This window comes from Hevea brasiliensis, chromosome 3 (genome assembly GCF_030052815.1).
Source record: "Hevea brasiliensis isolate MT/VB/25A 57/8 chromosome 3, ASM3005281v1, whole genome shotgun sequence".
Taxonomy (NCBI): domain Eukaryota; kingdom Viridiplantae; phylum Streptophyta; class Magnoliopsida; order Malpighiales; family Euphorbiaceae; genus Hevea; species Hevea brasiliensis.
In genome coordinates, this window is record NC_079495.1 from 19,398,305 (window position 1) to 19,416,840 (window position 18,536).

Genomic DNA, 18,536 nt, shown 5'->3' on the forward strand with positions numbered 1-18,536 from the left:
TCGTCCATAAAAACCTCCATTATGTCCTCAATGAAATCTGAGAAGATTGCCATCATGCACCTTTGAAAAGTGGCTGGTGCATTACACAACCCAAATGCCATCCTCCTATAAGCAAAGGTTCCATATGGACAAGTAAAAGTGGTTTTCTCTTGATCATTTGGATGGATAGGGATTTGAAAAAAACCTGAGTATCCATCTAAATAGCAAAAATAAGAATGCTTAGCCAGTCTTTCTAACATTTGATCAATGAAGGGAAGTGGAAAATAATCTTTTCTAGTGGCAATATTTAATTTTCTGTAATCTATGCACATTCGCCAACTAGTCACTGTTCTGGTGGGAATTAATTCATTATTTTCATTTTTGACCACTGTCATTCCTCCCTTTTTTGGGACAACATGTACTGGGCTCACCCAAATCTTATGCGAGATAGGGTATATGATCCCTGCATCAAGCAACTTCAAAATTTCCTTTTTAACAACTTCTTTCATATTTGGGTTCAACCTCCTCTGATGTTCAATAGATGGCTTACAATTTTCTTCCAAAATAATTCTATGTATGCAAAAGTGTGGGCTTATTCCCTTAATGTCATCTATGAAATATCCTAAAACTTTCCTAAATTGCCTCAACACTCTTAACAACTTATCAGCCTCTAAGGTACTCAAGTTTGCATTTACAATTACTGGATAAGTGTTATTGGTGCCAAGAAATTCATACCTGAGCTGAGAAGGAAGTTGCTTAAGTTCTACCTTAGGTGCATCTTCTTCCTTGAACGATGGTTGCTTAGATTCGACTTTTTCCTTTTGTGTAAGTTGAAAAACTGGAGCAGAAATGAATGGTGGACTTCCCTCTAGATGTTGAGCATATGCAGCCACATGAGGGTTGTCATAGTCTATGCCTTCTCCATGAACCAAGCAATTTTCAAGTGGATCTTCCGGATATCTCTTTCTGAAGTGTTCTTCAACCAGATCATCTATGATATCAACTCTCAAACAAGTATCAGCTTCAGAATGATGCTTCTTCATAGTGTTATTAATATTGAAAACCAATTGATCTTCACCAACTCTAAGAGTCAATTTTTCTCCCTTAACATCCAATCAATGCTCCTACTGTAGCTAGAAAGGGTCTTCCCAAGATAATTGGAATATTAGAATCCTCTTCCATGTCCAAGATGACAAAGTCAACAAGTATATAGAACTTCCCAACCTTCAGAGGCACATTATCCAAAATCCCTTCAGGATACTTAATTGATCTGTCAGCTAATTGAAGAGAAATGTGGGTTGGCTTAAGATCTCCCATATTGAGCTTCTCATAAATGGAGAGGGGCATAAGGCTAACACTAGCCCCTAAATCACATAAAGTTTTGTAGAACATAATTCTCCAATATGGCATGAAATTGAAAAACTCCCTGGATCCTTGAGCTTTGGAGGAAGTTTCCTTTGGAGGATAGCACTGCACTCTTCTGTCAAAGCTACAGTTTCATGATCTTCAAGTTTCCTCTTGTTTGAAAGAATTTCTTTTAAGAATTTTGCATAAGAGGGCAATTGTGAAAGAGCATCAATAAAAGACACATTTATGTAAAGCTTCTTCAAGACCTCCAAGAACTTTCCAAATTGCTTATCAAGCTTGGCTTTTTGAAATCTTTGTGGAAAGGGAAGTTGTGGCTTGTAAGGCTCTGGAGGTATATACTTCTCTTCCTTCTCTTCAATTTTCTCTTTACATTTTTCTGCACTTTCTTTCTCACTTTCTTGTTTTTCACTCTCAGCAATTTCTTTCTCATTTTCTCTCCTCTCACTATTTTCACTTTTCTCATTTTTTTCACTCTTCTCATTATTTACAACTTTCCCACTTCTTAAAGTAATAGCTGGACACTGCTCTCTTGGATTTTTTGGTTGACTTGGAAGCTTTCCAAAAGACTTGGTACTTGAGGAAGATGATTGTTATGCAATCTGATTTTCCAATATTCTGTTATGTGTTTGCATCTGTTCTAGCCTTGCTTTCATCTCTCTCATCTCCTCATCATGTTTATTTTGGTTAGCAAGAATCTGTTGTAATAAAGCTTCTATGGTGGAACTTTGTTCTTGCTGTTTTGGTGGAGGATTCATATTTTTCTGCTGAAAATTAGGCAATGGTTGCCTATTTTGCTGATATGGAATTCCTTGTTGCTGTTGTGGTTGAAGATTCTGATTTGGCACTTGATTTTGCTGATTTCCCCATGAAAAGTTGGGATGATTCCTCCAAGTTGGATTATAAGTTTGAGAGTAAGGATTCCCCATTTGTTTGTTTCCATAATTACCAACATATGCAGCTTGCTCTCCATAGTCTACTCCACAGCTGGTAGTTCCCTCTGCATAAGCAACTTGTTGTGAACTTCCAGATGATGATGATGAACTAACCAACATACTTAAATCTTCCATCTTCTTAGCCAAGACATTTGTAAGTGCATCAAACTTTTCATGAATCATGTTAAATGGATCAAGGTCATACATTCCAGCAGCTTGCCTCTTCTGAGTTGGAGCTGGTCCTCTTGGACTACTCCAAAGATGAGTATTCTTTGCAATTTTCTCCAATAGCTCATAAGCTTCATCTTCATGCTTCATAATAAATTCTCCTCCTGTTTGAGCATCAATGATTCCTCTAATTACAGGAGTAACATTGGTGTAAAAATTCTGGTTTATCATCCATTTTGGAATGGCATGATGTGGGCATTGTCTTTCTAATTCCTTCCATCTCATCCATGATTCATAGAGAGTTTCATCTTCTCTTAGTCTGAAAGCTGTCATTTGATTCCTCAATTCTTGAGTTTTTCCAGGTGGAAAATATTGTGCAAGAAATGCATCAGTGAGTTGCTCCCAATTTGTAATGGAGTTGTGAGGTAAAGAATCAAGCCAATCCAATGCTCTATCTTTCAAAGAGAATGGGAATAGCTTCAATCTTGCTGCATCATCAGATACTCCAGGTTGTTTTTGCATATCACAAATCATAGCAAACTTCTTTAGATGTGTGTGTGGATTTTCAGAAGGATGTCCCCCAAATTGAGAATTTTGAATCATTTGAAGAACTCCAAAATCCATCTTGTAGCTATTTGCATCAATTCTTGGTCTTGCTATACTCTCTCTCAAGTCATCAAAACGAGGAAAAGCATGATCCATCATACTTCCCCTAGGCACATTAGCATTTACAACTTCTTCACCTTGGGCTGCATTTTCATTGTTTTGATCATTTCTAACATTACCACCAATTCTAATTCTTTCATCAGCCATGTCTGCTTCTAATTCAGTTTCTCTCAATGCTTCTTTTCTTCTTCTGGTTTCTTTCTTGTTGGCTTTACAAAATTTCTCAATTTCAGGATTATACAATAAGGATGTGTCACTTGTGCTTCTAGCTCTTCTCATAAAAGATTAAAAGTACCTGAAAAAGAACAAACAAACACAAAATGAAAAGATAACAAAGATAAAACTATAAACAACTAAAATAATCAAGAATTCAATCTTAAACAAACAACTCCCTGGCAATGGCGCTAAAAACTTGATGTGGCCCAACCGCAAGTGCACGGGTCGTACAAGTAATATAGAAAAGATATCGTTCCCACGAGGAGTTGTGTTAATGATTGAATTTTTGATATAAAAAGTTGACTAAATTGAACTATTTTTTACTATTTTTGAAATTAAAGTAATAAATTGATGGGTATTGGAGTATGAAATCTATATGTGCAAAATTAATAATCTATTCAACTATGTAATGATTTAACTAAATTTGCATCAAATTAAAATAAGCAAATTCAAATATGGCAAGATTTAAAATGGTAAGTAATTAAATTCAATTAGAAACTAACAATGATAAAAAAAGGCGATTCCAGAGTTCGGGATTTCATATTCAAGCTATTTTGGGATTTTAAATTGGTTATCTAATCTTGTGAAACTTATGGGTTTTAAGGAGATTAATTCTTAAATTCTTTGAATACCCTTTCGAGTGGGACAAAGAGTGTCTTAATCAATCTAATCCTACTTTCGTGGAGTTAAAGTTAATTAAGACCCATTAAGTTCCTTAATTAATCTGTAAATCCTCTTAATCCTTAGTCTATTTCTAGATCTAAGTTAATTAAGTCCAATTTCTTGATTATCTATCACAAAGTTTTCTCCTTTCGGTGCCTCAACCATGGATTAAGAACATCACTTAATGGGATCCTACATTAAGCATGTCATTAAGCACACAAGAAATGAATAAAACTCATTAAGACCACAAAATATGGATTACCCAATCAAAATCCACAAAATATCTCAAATATTACATCCCTTACTTCAGAATCTAAGTAAAACTACTCACTATCCATAATATTTACAAGATATTGTGAATTAATATGGAAATAAAACTTTAATCTAAGCTAAGAAACAAAAAGCTCAACACTAGAAATGTAGGAAAAATGTAAGAAAAGAAAGAAATCTCCAAATCTGGTTGGAAATGGTGTGGAAAATGATTGTGACTCTTCAGCTGCTCCCTGCTCCTTTTTCTCCTCTTCCTTTCTTTCTTCCTCTCTTTTCTCCTCCCTTTCTAAAATGGGAAATGAGGCTATTTATAACATTTTCTGACATGAAGCCCTAAAATGGTGTGTTTGAGGAGAGATTTTCTGAGGGAATCTTCTGCCAGCTCATTAATGAAATCTTTGTGGGACTGCATAAGTGGACTGCATAAGTCATGCAGTCCCTTATGCAGTTTTCGGCTGGTTTCTGGCTCACTTAGGCGAAACTGCATGACCAGGCACATAAGTTATGCACAATTCCGTGAGATTGCATAAGGGAGGCATGAATTTGCATAAGCTATGCACTCTCCTTATGCACTCTCCTTATGCACAATTCGGCAGGTATTGGAACAGTGTTTCTTCTCCTTATGCAGATCTGCATAACTTATGCGGCAAGTTATGCGTAATTTGGCCAATGCATATTTCAACTTTCAAACTTGTTTTTGACATCTTTGGCTGTAGAGATCACTCCTCAATGGCAAAATTTCTTTTTAGTCCTTCCAAAAACACCATTTTTCCTACAAAACAAAGTAAAATTTACAAATTAATCCAAAATTGACAATTATGAAAAACTAACTAAATAACTAATGAAATTAGCTAAAAGTGACTAATAATCAAATAAAATGGCTATGAAATTAAACCTAAATGATTATGCAAAATGTATGCATCAGAAGGACATAGAGTACAGTCATGCATTGCATTCATTAAAAGTCAAGGTGATACTAATGCAGATCTATTCTCGTGTCTATTATAGGTTAATATGGAGTCCGACCCCACCAAGCCCGAATTCCCTTAACCGATGGAAAAGGAGGTAGAGAGCCATGCTCCTACTAGTTCTAGTGGAGGTAGGAGAAAGGCAATAGCCGAGCGATGCAAGCCGGCTCGTGAGATATTTTTGAGCGGATGGTGAGATGCTTGACAGTCAGGAGCTATTCCATGAGCTTGATCCCCACAGAGGTCCCACTTAGAGAAGTTAAGGAAGTATGGGGCTATCAACTTTAAGGGTAAGAAAGATGATAATCTGACTATCACCGAGCACTGGCTAGAGAGGACAGAGCTGGTTCTCCAATAGCTACACTGCACTCCAAATCAGAGTTTAGAGAGTGCAGTCTCCTTTCTTCAAGAGGATGCCTACCAGTGGTAGGACACAATGTCCAGGGTAGTGAAGCCAGCGAAAGTGAAATGGGAGTACTTTTCGGCTGAGTGCAGAAAAAAAGTACATCAGCCACATATATCTAGAGGCTAGGAGGAGGGAGTTCATTAGTTTGAGGTAGAGACAACTAACGGTATCAGAGTATGGGCAGGAGTTTATGCGGTTGAACCATTATGCCTGCGAGGTTGTACCCACTAAGGTAGAGACAGATGTCATAAGTTTGAGGAGGGGCTGAATGATAATGTGAAGCTCCATATTACGGCACTTCAAATTACAAATTTTTCTTAGATTGTGGAGGCGGCTCTGAATATGGAGAGGGTCAGAGACAGTGAGCAGAGCCGTAGAGACAGATAGTATAAGAGAGTCCCAAGGCAATTTAGCTCCTCAACCATAGCTAGTAAGAGGCCTAGGGGATCCCAGAGCTAGAGCCAATCACAGAGGCTAAAATCACAGACTATACCTAGGAGAGGCTAGTCAGCAACATCAGTGGCTACTTCTCTGGGGATAGTAACCTGAGGAGCAGCCCCAGCCACATGAAGTCACTGCGGTAAGAGACATAGAGGATAGTACTGGTACTTGACTGGGGGTTGCTTAAAATGTGGGGCCATAGATCATTTTTAGAGAGATTGCCCCCGAGGGAGAGCTTCTACTACTCCAGCATAGATTGAGAGATCCGCCCCTGCAACCCAAAGGGGTAGGAGACCCAGTAGGATGGAGGTAGCAAATAGTTCACAAAGAGCTGCTTCTGAGATAATGGAGAGACCAAAGGCCAAGGCACCGGTATGTGCCTATGCTATGAAAGCCCGAGAGGAGCAGGATGCGCCCAACGTGATCCGGGGTACTTTCTTTCTCTATGACATGTCTATGTATGCATTAGTAGACCTAAGATCCACACATATTTGTATTACTTTGCCTGTGGAGAGAGGAGTTCAGATAGATGAGATTTAACAAGACATTTTAGTTACTAACCCTTTAGGCCATAGTGTAGTGGTGAATAAGGTCTATAAGGGTTACCCCTTAAGAATTCAGGGACATGAGTTCTTGGCTGACTTGATTGAGTTGCCATTCCATGAATTTGACACGATACTGGGGATGGATTGGTTATCGCGTTATTAAGTAATGGTAGATTATCGGTTGAAGTAGATCACCTTGAAAACTGCCAGTAATGAAGAAGTGACAGTTGTGGGTGAAAAGACCGGCTACCTTTCCAATGTCATATCGGCCAAAGTAGCTAGGAAACTGATAAGAAAGGGCTGAGAAGCATACCTAGCACATGTGGTTGATACCAGGAAGGCTGGATCTAGTCTCCAAGACCCATTGTATGTGACTTTTCATATGTGTTTCCAAAGGAATTGCCTGGTTTACCATCGGAAAAAGAAGTAGAGTTTGCGATTGAAGTGATGTCAGGTACAGCACCAATATCGATTGCTCCTTATAGGTGGCACAACGGAATTAAAGGAGTTGAAAATACAGTTGCAAGAACTGTTAGATAAGGGATTTATACGCCCTAGCGTGTCGCCATGGAGAGCACTGGTGTTGTTTGTAAAGAAGAAGGATGGGACATTGAGATTGTGTATAGATTATTGGTAATTGAATAAAGTAACGGTAAAGAAAAAATAACCTTTGCCCAGGATAGATGATCTATTTGATCAGTTAAAGGGAGCAGGTGTTTTCTCTAAGATTGATCTCAGATCGGGGTATCATCAGCTAAGGGTAAAGGAGGCGGATGTGTAATGGCCCGGCCCACTAGTGATATTGTCCGATCTGGGCTGAAGCCCTCACGGTTTTAAAACGCGTCACTAGGGGTTACGAACCACCAACTTATAAACCCAGCATCTCTCCCATGTTTTGTCGATGTCGGATTTGCCTAGGGTGTTACAATCCACCCCCCTTATAGGACTCAGCATCCTCGCTGAGGTTTGCCCCACCATCGCCCAAGGTTACACGCGGAGCGGCTCTGATACCACAAATGTAATGGCCCGGCCCACTAGTGATATTGTCCGCTCTGGGCCGAAGCCCTCACGGTTTTAAAACAAGTCACTAGGGGTTACAAACCACCAACTTATAAACCCAGCATCTCTCCCGTGTTTTGCCGATGTGGGATTTGCCTAGGGTGTTACAGGATATACCTAAGATTACATTTAGGACCTGCTATGGGCATTATGAATTTTTGTTGATGCCATTCGAATTGACAAATGCACCAGCGGCATTCATGGACCTTATGAACCGTATCTTTCACCCTATTTGCATCGATTTGTAGTGGTCTTTATTGATTATCTACTAGTGTATTCCAAGGACCAGAATGAGCATGATAAACAGTTGAGGATTGTATTGCAACCTTGAAGGAGAAGAAGTTGTATGCTAAGTTATCCAAGTGTAAATCCTGGTTGAATGAGATTTCTTTCCTTTGACACATAGTATCAGCTGATGGGATTAGAGTGGATCCCAAGTGAAGTTTGACTGGAATGATAAGTGCCAAGCTAGTTTTGAGAAATTGAAGGTTATGCTTACTGAAGCGCCAGTGTTGACACAACCAGTATCAGGGAGAGACTTTGTGGTCTATAGTGATGCCTCGCATAATGGGCTTGGGTGCATTCTAATGTAAGAAGGAAATGTTGTTGCTTATGCTTCTAAGCAGCTAAAACCACATGAAAAGAATTACCCTACCCACGATCTTGAATTGGCGGCAATTGTATTCACATTGAAGATATGGAGGCTTTACTTATATGGTAAAAAGTGTTATATCTACACGGATCACAAAAGTCTTAAATATTTGCTAACCTAGAAGGAACTCAACCTGAGGCAGAGAAGATGGATTGAGTTCTTAAAGGATTGCAATTATGTTATTGACTATCACCCTGGAAAGGCAAATGTGGTGGCAGATGTACTTAGTAGAAAGTCATTGGTGACATTAAGGACTTTGAATGCTCACTTGGCTTTGGCACAATATGGGGCTATATTAGCCGAATTGTAAATAAAACTGAGTTTACTACAGCAGGTGCAAAAAGTGTAGGAGCTAGATGAGAAGTTGATGACCATTATGGGCTGAATCAAAGAGGGGAAGGAGAATGGGTATGAGATAAAGGAAGATGGGTGCTTATACTACCAAGGAAGAATATGTGTGCTGGATGATGAAGAATTGAAGAAGAGCATTTTAAAAGTGGCACACAGTAGCTTTTATGCTATGCACCCCGGGAGTACGAAGATGCATCGTGATTTGAAGTCTCATTATTAGTGGCATGGTATGAAGAAGGACATTGTTAATTATGTGACTAGATGCCTGATATGTCAGCAGGTTAAGGTAGAGCACAAAGTTTCATCTGGTTTGCTACAACTTATAGCTTTACCTAAGTGGAAATAGGACAGTATGACAATGGATTTTGTCATTAGTCTACCTCTTGCACAGAAAAAGCATGATGCAGTGTGGGTAATAGTAGACAGATTGACGAAGTCAGCTCACTTCCTACCAGTTAAAACTGACTACTCACTAGAGAAGTTAGCAGAATTATATATAAGTGAGATAGTTCAGTTACATTGGGTTCCAGTATCGATCACATCAGACAAAGACCCGAGCTTTACATCCAGGTTTTGGAAGAAGTTACAAGAAGTCTTGGGTACACATTTACATTATAGCATAGCTTTTCATCCTCAAACAGATGAGCAGTCAGATACTTGAGGATATTTTAAGAAGTTGTGTTATGGAATTTGAATGAAATTGGGACAGGTATCTCCCATTAGCAGAGTTTGCATATAATAATAGTTATCAAGCAAGTATAAAGATGGCCCCTTGTGAAGTATTGTATGGGAGAAAGTGCAGGACACCCTTATGCTGAACAAAATTGGGTGAAGATAAGATTGTGAGGCCAGATTTGGTGAAACAGACTAAGGAGAAGGTAAAGGTGATCAGAGCTAACTTGAAAGTTGCCTTAGATAGACAAAAGTCATATGCGGATTTAAAAAGAAAAGACATAAAATATGAAGTCGGAGATAAAGTTTTCCTCAAGTTGTCACCATGGAAAAAGGTGTTAAGATTTGAAAAGAATGGTAAGTTAAGCCTGAGGTTTATCGATCCATACGAAATCACCAAACGTGTGGGTCCGGTAGCCTATAGGCTAGTTTTACCATCAGAATTTGATAAGATCCACAATGTATTTCATGTCTCGATGCTAAGGAGGTATAGATCAGATCCTTCACATGTCATATCAGCGGAGGCAATTGATGTGCAGCTAGATTTGACATATGAAGAGAAACCAGTAAAAATCTTAGCTCGAGAAATCAAGGAATTGTGGAATAAGAAGATTCCATTAGTAAAGATGCTTTGGAGACACCATAACACAGAGGAAGCCACTTCGGAGAGCAAGGAGACAATGAAGCAAAAGTATCAGCTGTTTACATCAGATAAATTTCAAGGACGAAATTTCTTTTCAGAGGGGAAGAGTTGTAACGTCCCGACAATTTTGAGCTCTGAATAGTACTATTTTCGGTCTATGAATAGTATTATTCAAAGCCAGCTTCAGGATTAAAAATGAGATGTAAATTAATTAAGATAAGTAGAATAAAAACCAAAGTGACCATCGGGTTATAGACTTAATATGTATTATTGAAAAAGATGGACTATAACCTAATGAATGGCATTTTGGTTAATTCATTTGAAGAGTTGACTTTTGACCGAAATATCAATTAAATTAAGTGATATTGATGTATCGAAATAGGATTTAATTAACCGAAAGTAGTACGGAAATTTAATGAGGACGTAAATGGAATTATTGTATTGTAATAATTAGAATTAGAATTATAATTATATTTATTTAGTTATTTATGTAACAAATAAGAAAAGAATATTAATTAAGGGGACACCTCATTAATACACCTCATCACCACTATCATCTCATCTCCATCATCTTCTTTTTCCCATCCCTTTGCCGTCCTTCTCTCTCTCTCTCTTTTTCCATTAAAGCTTCATTTTCCAAGTTTTAAACACGTGAATTCCTCTATAATTTTTATAGGAAATTAATAAAAAAACCTTGTATTAAGCTTTGATTTGAAGAAATCAAGCAAGGATTATTTGGAAGATCAGTGAAGAAAAATTGTTGACCAATTGAGGTAAGTTATGATTTAAGCTTAGTTAGTTGTGAATGAATGGAATTCAAGTTTGATTGTGAAGATTACTATGAATATTGATTGAAATTATGGATGTTATTGAAGGAAGGGATTTCAGTTTGGGAGAACAAGAAGGAGAGTCAAGGTTTTGGTGAATTGAAGGTTGATTGAGATTGATTAGGACTTATAATTAAAGTTAGTGCTAAGAAATTCTATGAGTTTTGAAAGCTATTGCTAATTAAGTTAGGGTTTTATACAATTAGGGTTTTCATTGTATGAAGCCTATTTAATACTATTATGCTTGTATTATGATTAGTTGATATATATTTATTGAGAAACATTAATTATATGGTGAAGAAATTAAATGAATTGGTATTGTGCATTAAGTATGAATTTGGACAGCCTAAGTCCAGTGGGATTAAATGCTTATAACTTGAGCTATATAATTCCAATTGACGTAAAACCAAAGGCAAATTAAAGATAAGACAATATACTAAAATTTTCATGAAGAACGCTTGACCTGAAACTAGCTGAAAGATACCTGAATTATGGTTGGAATCTGACAATGCAAAACTGAAATCCTAAAAAATGACTAAATAAATAGTACGCACTAAATTGAGCATAACTCACTCTATAAAACTCAAAATTAAGTAATTATTGAATCTGTGTAATCTTAAGATATAGAAGAATAATTCATATGAGGACTATGATGCTAAATTATAACTATAACCTATTCAAATTTTCTTGACAAATTGAGTTCAGAAATCTGTCTAGATTCTGGAAGTGACCTGAAAAACTGAAATTTGATCACCGGAACAGTTTTGGAAAAATGGCTATAACTCAAGCTACACAAATGCAAATTGAATGATTCCAAAGCCAAAATAAATATAAGACATAGATCTACAATTCTTATGAAGAATGTATGGCCTAATTCCTACTATACCTTAGCCAAATTTATTAAGGAAGTTGAGGTACCAAATCTGAAATTTATGAAATGTAAGCATAATTGTTTAAAATGTGAATTGTGATTAATGCCAATGGTATGTTAAGCATGATTGGCATGTGAAATTGTATTTGAGACCTATGTTCCCGTGATGAATGAGATGTTGATGGAATGATGAAAGAATGATAACGAAATGATGAAATAATAAGAAAATTGAATTGCTAGTGATAATAAATTAGCACGAGTATGCCTAGACAGTAATGCAAGGGTTGGATAGATTGGCATACCAAGAAGAGATGAGATTAGCAGTAGTGCCCATGACTTCTATGCCCGAATACCATTGGCAGGCATCGAGTATCCGATATGGTTATCCCTTATTCATGATTGCTTTGAATAATCATTGGCAGACACCGAGTGTCCGATATGATTATTCCCATGGCTTTTGTGCCTAATTATTTTGCATACCCAGCAGGCACCGATGTGTCCGATGATATGACGGCTAGAGGCACTAAGTGTCCAGCGCTAGTAAAACCCGTGTATCCAGTCCAAACAGTCTTGTTAAAGATTACTTTGGGCACCAAAATAAATTAAGAAAGTTGAATATCGAAATAAAGAAAATGAAAGATCCTATGAAAGTAAATATTTCTAAAGATTGTGAAAATATGAAAATATGAGAAAACGAGAGAAAATATTGTGAAAGTTATTCAAAATCGTTACGTAGTAAAACAAATGAAATTACTACAGAATTTTGATGTTATGAAATCTATATTCTTTTAAATAATTTATGAATATTTAAGTGTGCATTTTCCTTATTTCATACAAGCATGAAGAATTATTTTTTGTTTGTATATTATACTTTTAATTATGTTAGTGCACCACTAAGCAGAAATACTTAGCATGATGGTTTCTCCTCGTGCAAGTCCAGGCAATAGGACCCAGTAGACTTTGGATAGGGATTTTGGACTGATCTGCAGTAGCGATCATTGCCACCTCAGCACATTATTCTAGTAGAGATCATTGGCCCACAGTAGTGCAAGATCTTGTGTATTGTAATTAAACACAAAGTTTGTGATTTAATTTTGAGATGTATGATAAACGTACACATTTTGTAAATGAATGTAACGAAGAAAATTTATGTATAAAAATGGATGTGAATAGACAAGGGAATATGAGTTGTAATTTTGAAATTGTTATAAATTTGAGATTTTCCAATATGGATAATTTTTATAGGATAATTCTTTAACAGGTAAAATATTAATAATATGGGGAAACTTTTGTAGTTTCCATTTAAAATTTTCTTAATTAAATTATAATGGAATTAAATTGATCATCAATTGAATAAAATAAGGTTAGGTTCTTTGGCACAGAATGTGGCATTCCTTTGCTCGGCTACACTGTAGATCGGGTAAGGAGGGTGTTACAACTAAAATTCTATGTGGATCTAACAATTAATTAAAGAACATAATAGGTTTTAATTAATTTAATCGCTACGAAAGTAGGGTTTAAGTTAATTAAAATACAATCTTGAGAGAGGAATTAAGGTAACTTAGGATTAATTTCCTTAAAAGTAATAATTTCCCATGTATTGAATGAATTGGATTAGGTCTATAATTAATGAAAGTGTGAACCCCTAACTCTTGTATACTTTTATTTAATTGATATTCAAGTTTAGTTAATTGCTTTAGATTTTATTTCATTTAATTTAGATTTAATTACTATTTTTCTATAATTCTATCATCTAGATAATTGTAATTGCTATTTAGTTTAATACTCAACATGGTCCTCATAGGAATAATACTCACTCATCACCTTATTACTTTTAATGATCTGTACACTTGCAGAATTTTGCATAATAAGTTTTTTGCGTCCTTGCTAGGGATCAGTGCTTTGATATTGAGCAATAGGCAATTTAACTAATTTAGACATTTTGTTTTAATTATTATACCTCACTGTGCTTTGTTTTGTTGCTTTTCAGGAATTTTTGTTTAGTTTATAACCATAATTAAACCAGAGGAGGAATTGCTTGAATTAGATCTAGAAATAGGCAGAACTCTAAAAGCCATTAAAAGGGAGAAGAAGGAACAAGAGACTGAATCTTCAAAAATGGCAGAGTAGGAGACCAAGCCTTTGAAAGACTATGGTTCACCTAACATTGAAGGATTTCAACCAAGTGTAACATGACCTAGAGTAGCCGCTAACAACTTTGAGTTGAAACTAACATGGCTTCAGATGATTTAATAAGGCCAAATTGGGGGTTCTCCATTAGAAGATCCGCATTTCCACCTCCAATGTTTCTTTGTTTTATGTGATATATTCAAGATGAATGAGGTTTCTAAAGATGCCATTCGCCTAATAGCATTTCCATTCTCTCTTAAGGAAAGAACAAGGAAGTGGTTACTATCTCAGCTTGTCGGTTCATTCACTATATGGGATGATCTGTCACAAGCTTTCTTAGCTACATATTTTCCACTTAGGAAGACAGCTAAACTTCACACTAAACTTAATACATTTTAGCAAAGGGATTATGAATCTCTCTATGATGCATGGGAGAGGTACATAAATCTTTAGAGGGAGTGCCCACACCATGGCATTCAAAATTGATTGCTTATTCAAAATTTTTATAATGGGTTACTACCATCAACAAGGAGCACCATTGATTCAGTAGCTGATGGAGATCCAATAAAAAAAGACAATAAATAAGGAGTGCAATCTCCTTGAACAAGTTGCCTACCACAACTTTAAGTGAGCCAATGAAAGAGGAGACACAAGAAAATCAGCTGGAGTACTTTTACTGGATGCATTGAGCATGATCAATGCTTAATTTGATCAGCTAACAAAGAGGTTAGATAGGTTGAATGCTAACGTTGTTAGAGCTAATAACTTGATCTATGATCAGTGTGGAAGAGGACATCAAAGTTCAAAGTACAATTATTACAATAATCCTTTTTCAGAGCAACTGAACTATGCCTTTAGGAATTATATCCTATAGGCATGATAATTTTGTAAGTTTAATTAGTATGTGCATCATTTTCATGTTTTATTAATTTAATTAATATGTGCGTAATTTGCTCATGAAAATAGAGATTTAACTTGTTTAAATATGTTTATAATAAATTTAATTTTATTAAAATATTTTTCATGAGGATGTTACATATGTGGTACTGATACAACAATATATTTAAGCACAACGCTAATCTCAAGATAACAAAAATACGGCAGTGGCTACTCCTTTATTGGCGTGGCAAGCAAGACTTTTGCTCAATATGTACCAATCTAATAATACCTCTTATACGTCCGCTTATCCTAATAAGAAACCTGGCAAAACACCATTGAACAGATAACCATTTATGACCTCTTACAAGTACTAGGTATAAACAATTAGATATTCATTCTCAAACACTTTTAACTCCCAAAATTTATTTTCATTTATTACAATCTACCACTAATTAATTTATTTTCTAGGAAGCTCCACTTGACTCTTTAACCATTTATTAACTTGTAGACTATTTTGAGGTCACTCATGAAGAATCTCCGGCTCATTAAGTGGTTATCACCAACTTTCAGTGATCGTCCAACTTCAAAAAGTGATACTGCGAGTCCACTTAATGATCTCAAACCACGTATAACTCGTTCAAGAACTTATCTAACCACACGAGTACCATGAAATTTTTTGTCCTTAGAGACCCACCCGGTTTATATGATATTATATACTTTATTATAACTAGGCCTTTGGAGAAACGTATCATCAAGATATCATAAGTTATTTTTGTAAATTTAATTAGTATGTACATTTTTCATATTTTTGTTTTAATGTTATATTTTTAAGTAAAATTTAAGAAATTATAGTCTTTATTCACTATTTTTTTAGGAAATATTTTGTATAGTTTAAGAAAAGAAAACAATTACAAGAATTATTCATTGTAGTTTTTAGACTTTTAAGAGAAAATTATTTGGATGCTTTACGTAAAGGACTATCAATATTTAAATGTGTGTTTTCCTTTTTCTTATATATATATAAATTTTTGATATTATTTATTATAACTATCAAATATTTAAGCTAAATAAGTTTCAAATTTATTTTATTACTTTTGTTCAGCTTTTGTTTTTTATTAAGAATTAAACTAGAACCACATCAAGTCCATACAAAATCATAACTAAACCAAAGAACTGATTTTGTACGTGCACTTTTCTATAATTTTTTAGATATATTATATATTTTTAATATAATTATATATATATATATATATATTTATATGTAATTAGTAAGATTGTATATTTATATATAATTATGATTATTGACTATGTACAACATAATATTATCTTTTATTTTGCTATTTTTTCATATTAATTTTAGTTATAAATGTATTAAATGATCTTATAATTCTTAATAATAAGTGTATTTGTATATCAAATAATATTTCTTTAATCTTTAATTATATTCGTGTGTGTGTATATATATATATATATCTTATTATAGTTAAAGACTATATAATTAAAAATAATTTAAAATGTCTATTATATAATATAGTATTAGCAACTATAATGTTCTGATTTTTTTTTTCACTTTTTAATGTATTTTGATGTAGTTAAATTATGGAAATTTACAAATGGAATTTTTACAAAATTTAATTTTTTTTATTTTAAGAATTTATTTTTAATTATTTTAATTCCGAGTGACCCCTTTTAAATGGTTTTTATATTTTGAATATTATTTGACTTTCAAAATAAATTTTAGAATTTTCAGAACACATTTTATGTTCCGATTAGAGCAAAAAGACTAGTAATGAATGAAAAAAAAAATGTGCTCTTAATTTGAAAATAAATAATAGTCAAGATTTTCAAATTTGCATTCATCTTTTAACTATTATAGGTAAATGGTCAAGTTAGAGGGGTTGAACATAGATTAAATCAAAATTAAATTAAGTAAAAATTAAATATAAAATACATGAATTTATTTTTTATTGCAAATTATGAAAAATAAAACGTATTAAATTTAGTATATTTTATTTAAATTTTTAAGTAAATTATTAAAATCAATTCAATAATTTTAAATTGTAATAAATTAATTTGGAAAAAATTAGAGCATTCAAATTTGATATCAAAATTTGAGTTAATGAAAATTCACCCCATTTAACAATTTTGTATTATAATTTTTTTTTACAACATACAATTAGAATAATTAAAATTATTGTCAATTACTTACTAGAAAATATTATGCAAGTGAAATATCAAAACTAAAAAAGTTTCTCAAATGGTAAATGATATAAGTATTTTTTTTTAAATTAAGGGTTTAATTTCTCTCTATATAATTTTCTAAAGTTTAATATATTAAAATATTAAATGAAAAGAAATTTTAAATTAAATTTAATGAATTATGAAGATAGAGATAGTTAATTTAAATTAAATAAAAAGGAAATAAAATTTGAATTTTAAATCTTAAAAACTTAAAGGGTAAATTTATCAAAATAAATAATATTTATTATCTTATAAATAAAAAATACATTAAGAACTCATGCCTATAATGACTAATACAACAACTTCTTAAATATTATTTTAATTATGAAACTAAAATATCCTTCTATAATATGATCCATATAATTTCTATAATTACCTTATTAAATGTAAAAATATAAGATATTTCTATTATTACAAATAAATTTTTAATGTGGAATATATCTAATTTTTCATTTTTTATTTGTTTCTAAAATTAAAAAAAAAATCAGTATTCATTTTTTTTTATTTTTTAATTGAAATTAAAATAAAGCTATTTCTTAGCATAAAAGAAAAATAAGTCTATTTCTATTTTTTTTTTCTGATGTGAATGGATAGTATTTTCGATTAATGTCTAATATATTTTTTCTTTTTCTCTTTTTTAAAAGACTTTATTTTTTTAAAAAAAATTTAAATCATGATTTTGCAAGATCACTTTTTTCCAAAAAAATGTCATGAATATATGATTAATTGTTAAGGAGAAAAAAAAAAGAAAAAAAATTAAAATTTTGACGTTTTTTTATACACTTTTACAAGAAAATATTATAAAACTTATGAAATATGAAAACTGTGCAATTAAATTTATCAAAAAAATTAATTATTTAAAATAAAAACGAAAAGAATTTTTTAAAGTAAAGACGAAAAGATATTAAATGTTTGCACTTAATATAATATATAATTATCAATTACGTCAAAAAATTAAAACGACGTGTTAGTGGCAGAAATTAAGTAGGCCCACGTGGCGATCCACACATTGATAATCTTTTGATGGGATCAATTTGATTTGCTCCTCTTACGTTTGATAGTTACCTATTTAATTTGATTTAATAAATTATATATATATAAAAAAGGAAAACAGAAAAAACACATAATATTATAATAAATTATTGTGATAAACATCACTTGTCAATCTCAAATGACAACATCAAATTATTAATTTTAAAATTAAAGTAAAATTTTATTTTATTACAACCCCATCCAAAAAGAGATTAATAAAAAAAATGTGAAAATAATTAATAGTCAAGATTTTCAAATTTGCTTCCATCTTTAACCATTATAGGTAAATGGTCAAGTTAGAGGGGTTGAATATCGATTAAATCAAAATTAAATTAAGTAAATATTAAAAATAAAATACATGAATTTATTTTTTATTGCAAATTATAAAAAAATAAAACGTATTAAGATTGGTATATTTTATTTAAATTTTTAAGTAAATTATTAAAATCAATTCAATAATTTAAATTGTAATAAATTAATTTGGAAAAAATTAGAGCATTCAAATTTGATATCAAAATTTGAGTTAATGAAAATTCACCCAATTTAATAATTTTGTA

General features: G+C 33.1%; 2 non-coding genes across 2 annotated transcripts; one reads left to right on the forward strand and one right to left on the reverse strand.

The window, feature by feature from the left end:
- The first annotated feature begins 2,688 nt into the window (after window positions 1–2,688).
- LOC131178825 (small nucleolar RNA R71) lies at window positions 2,689–2,795 on the forward strand. Its single transcript, XR_009147834.1, has one exon. It is a non-coding gene; the product is annotated as a small nucleolar RNA R71 (small nucleolar RNA).
- Window positions 2,796–14,196: 11,401 nt separating this feature from the next.
- Window positions 14,197–14,303, reverse strand: LOC131178959 (small nucleolar RNA R71). Its single transcript, XR_009147966.1, has one exon. It is a non-coding gene; the product is annotated as a small nucleolar RNA R71 (small nucleolar RNA).
- Window positions 14,304–18,536: the final 4,233 nt, after the last annotated feature.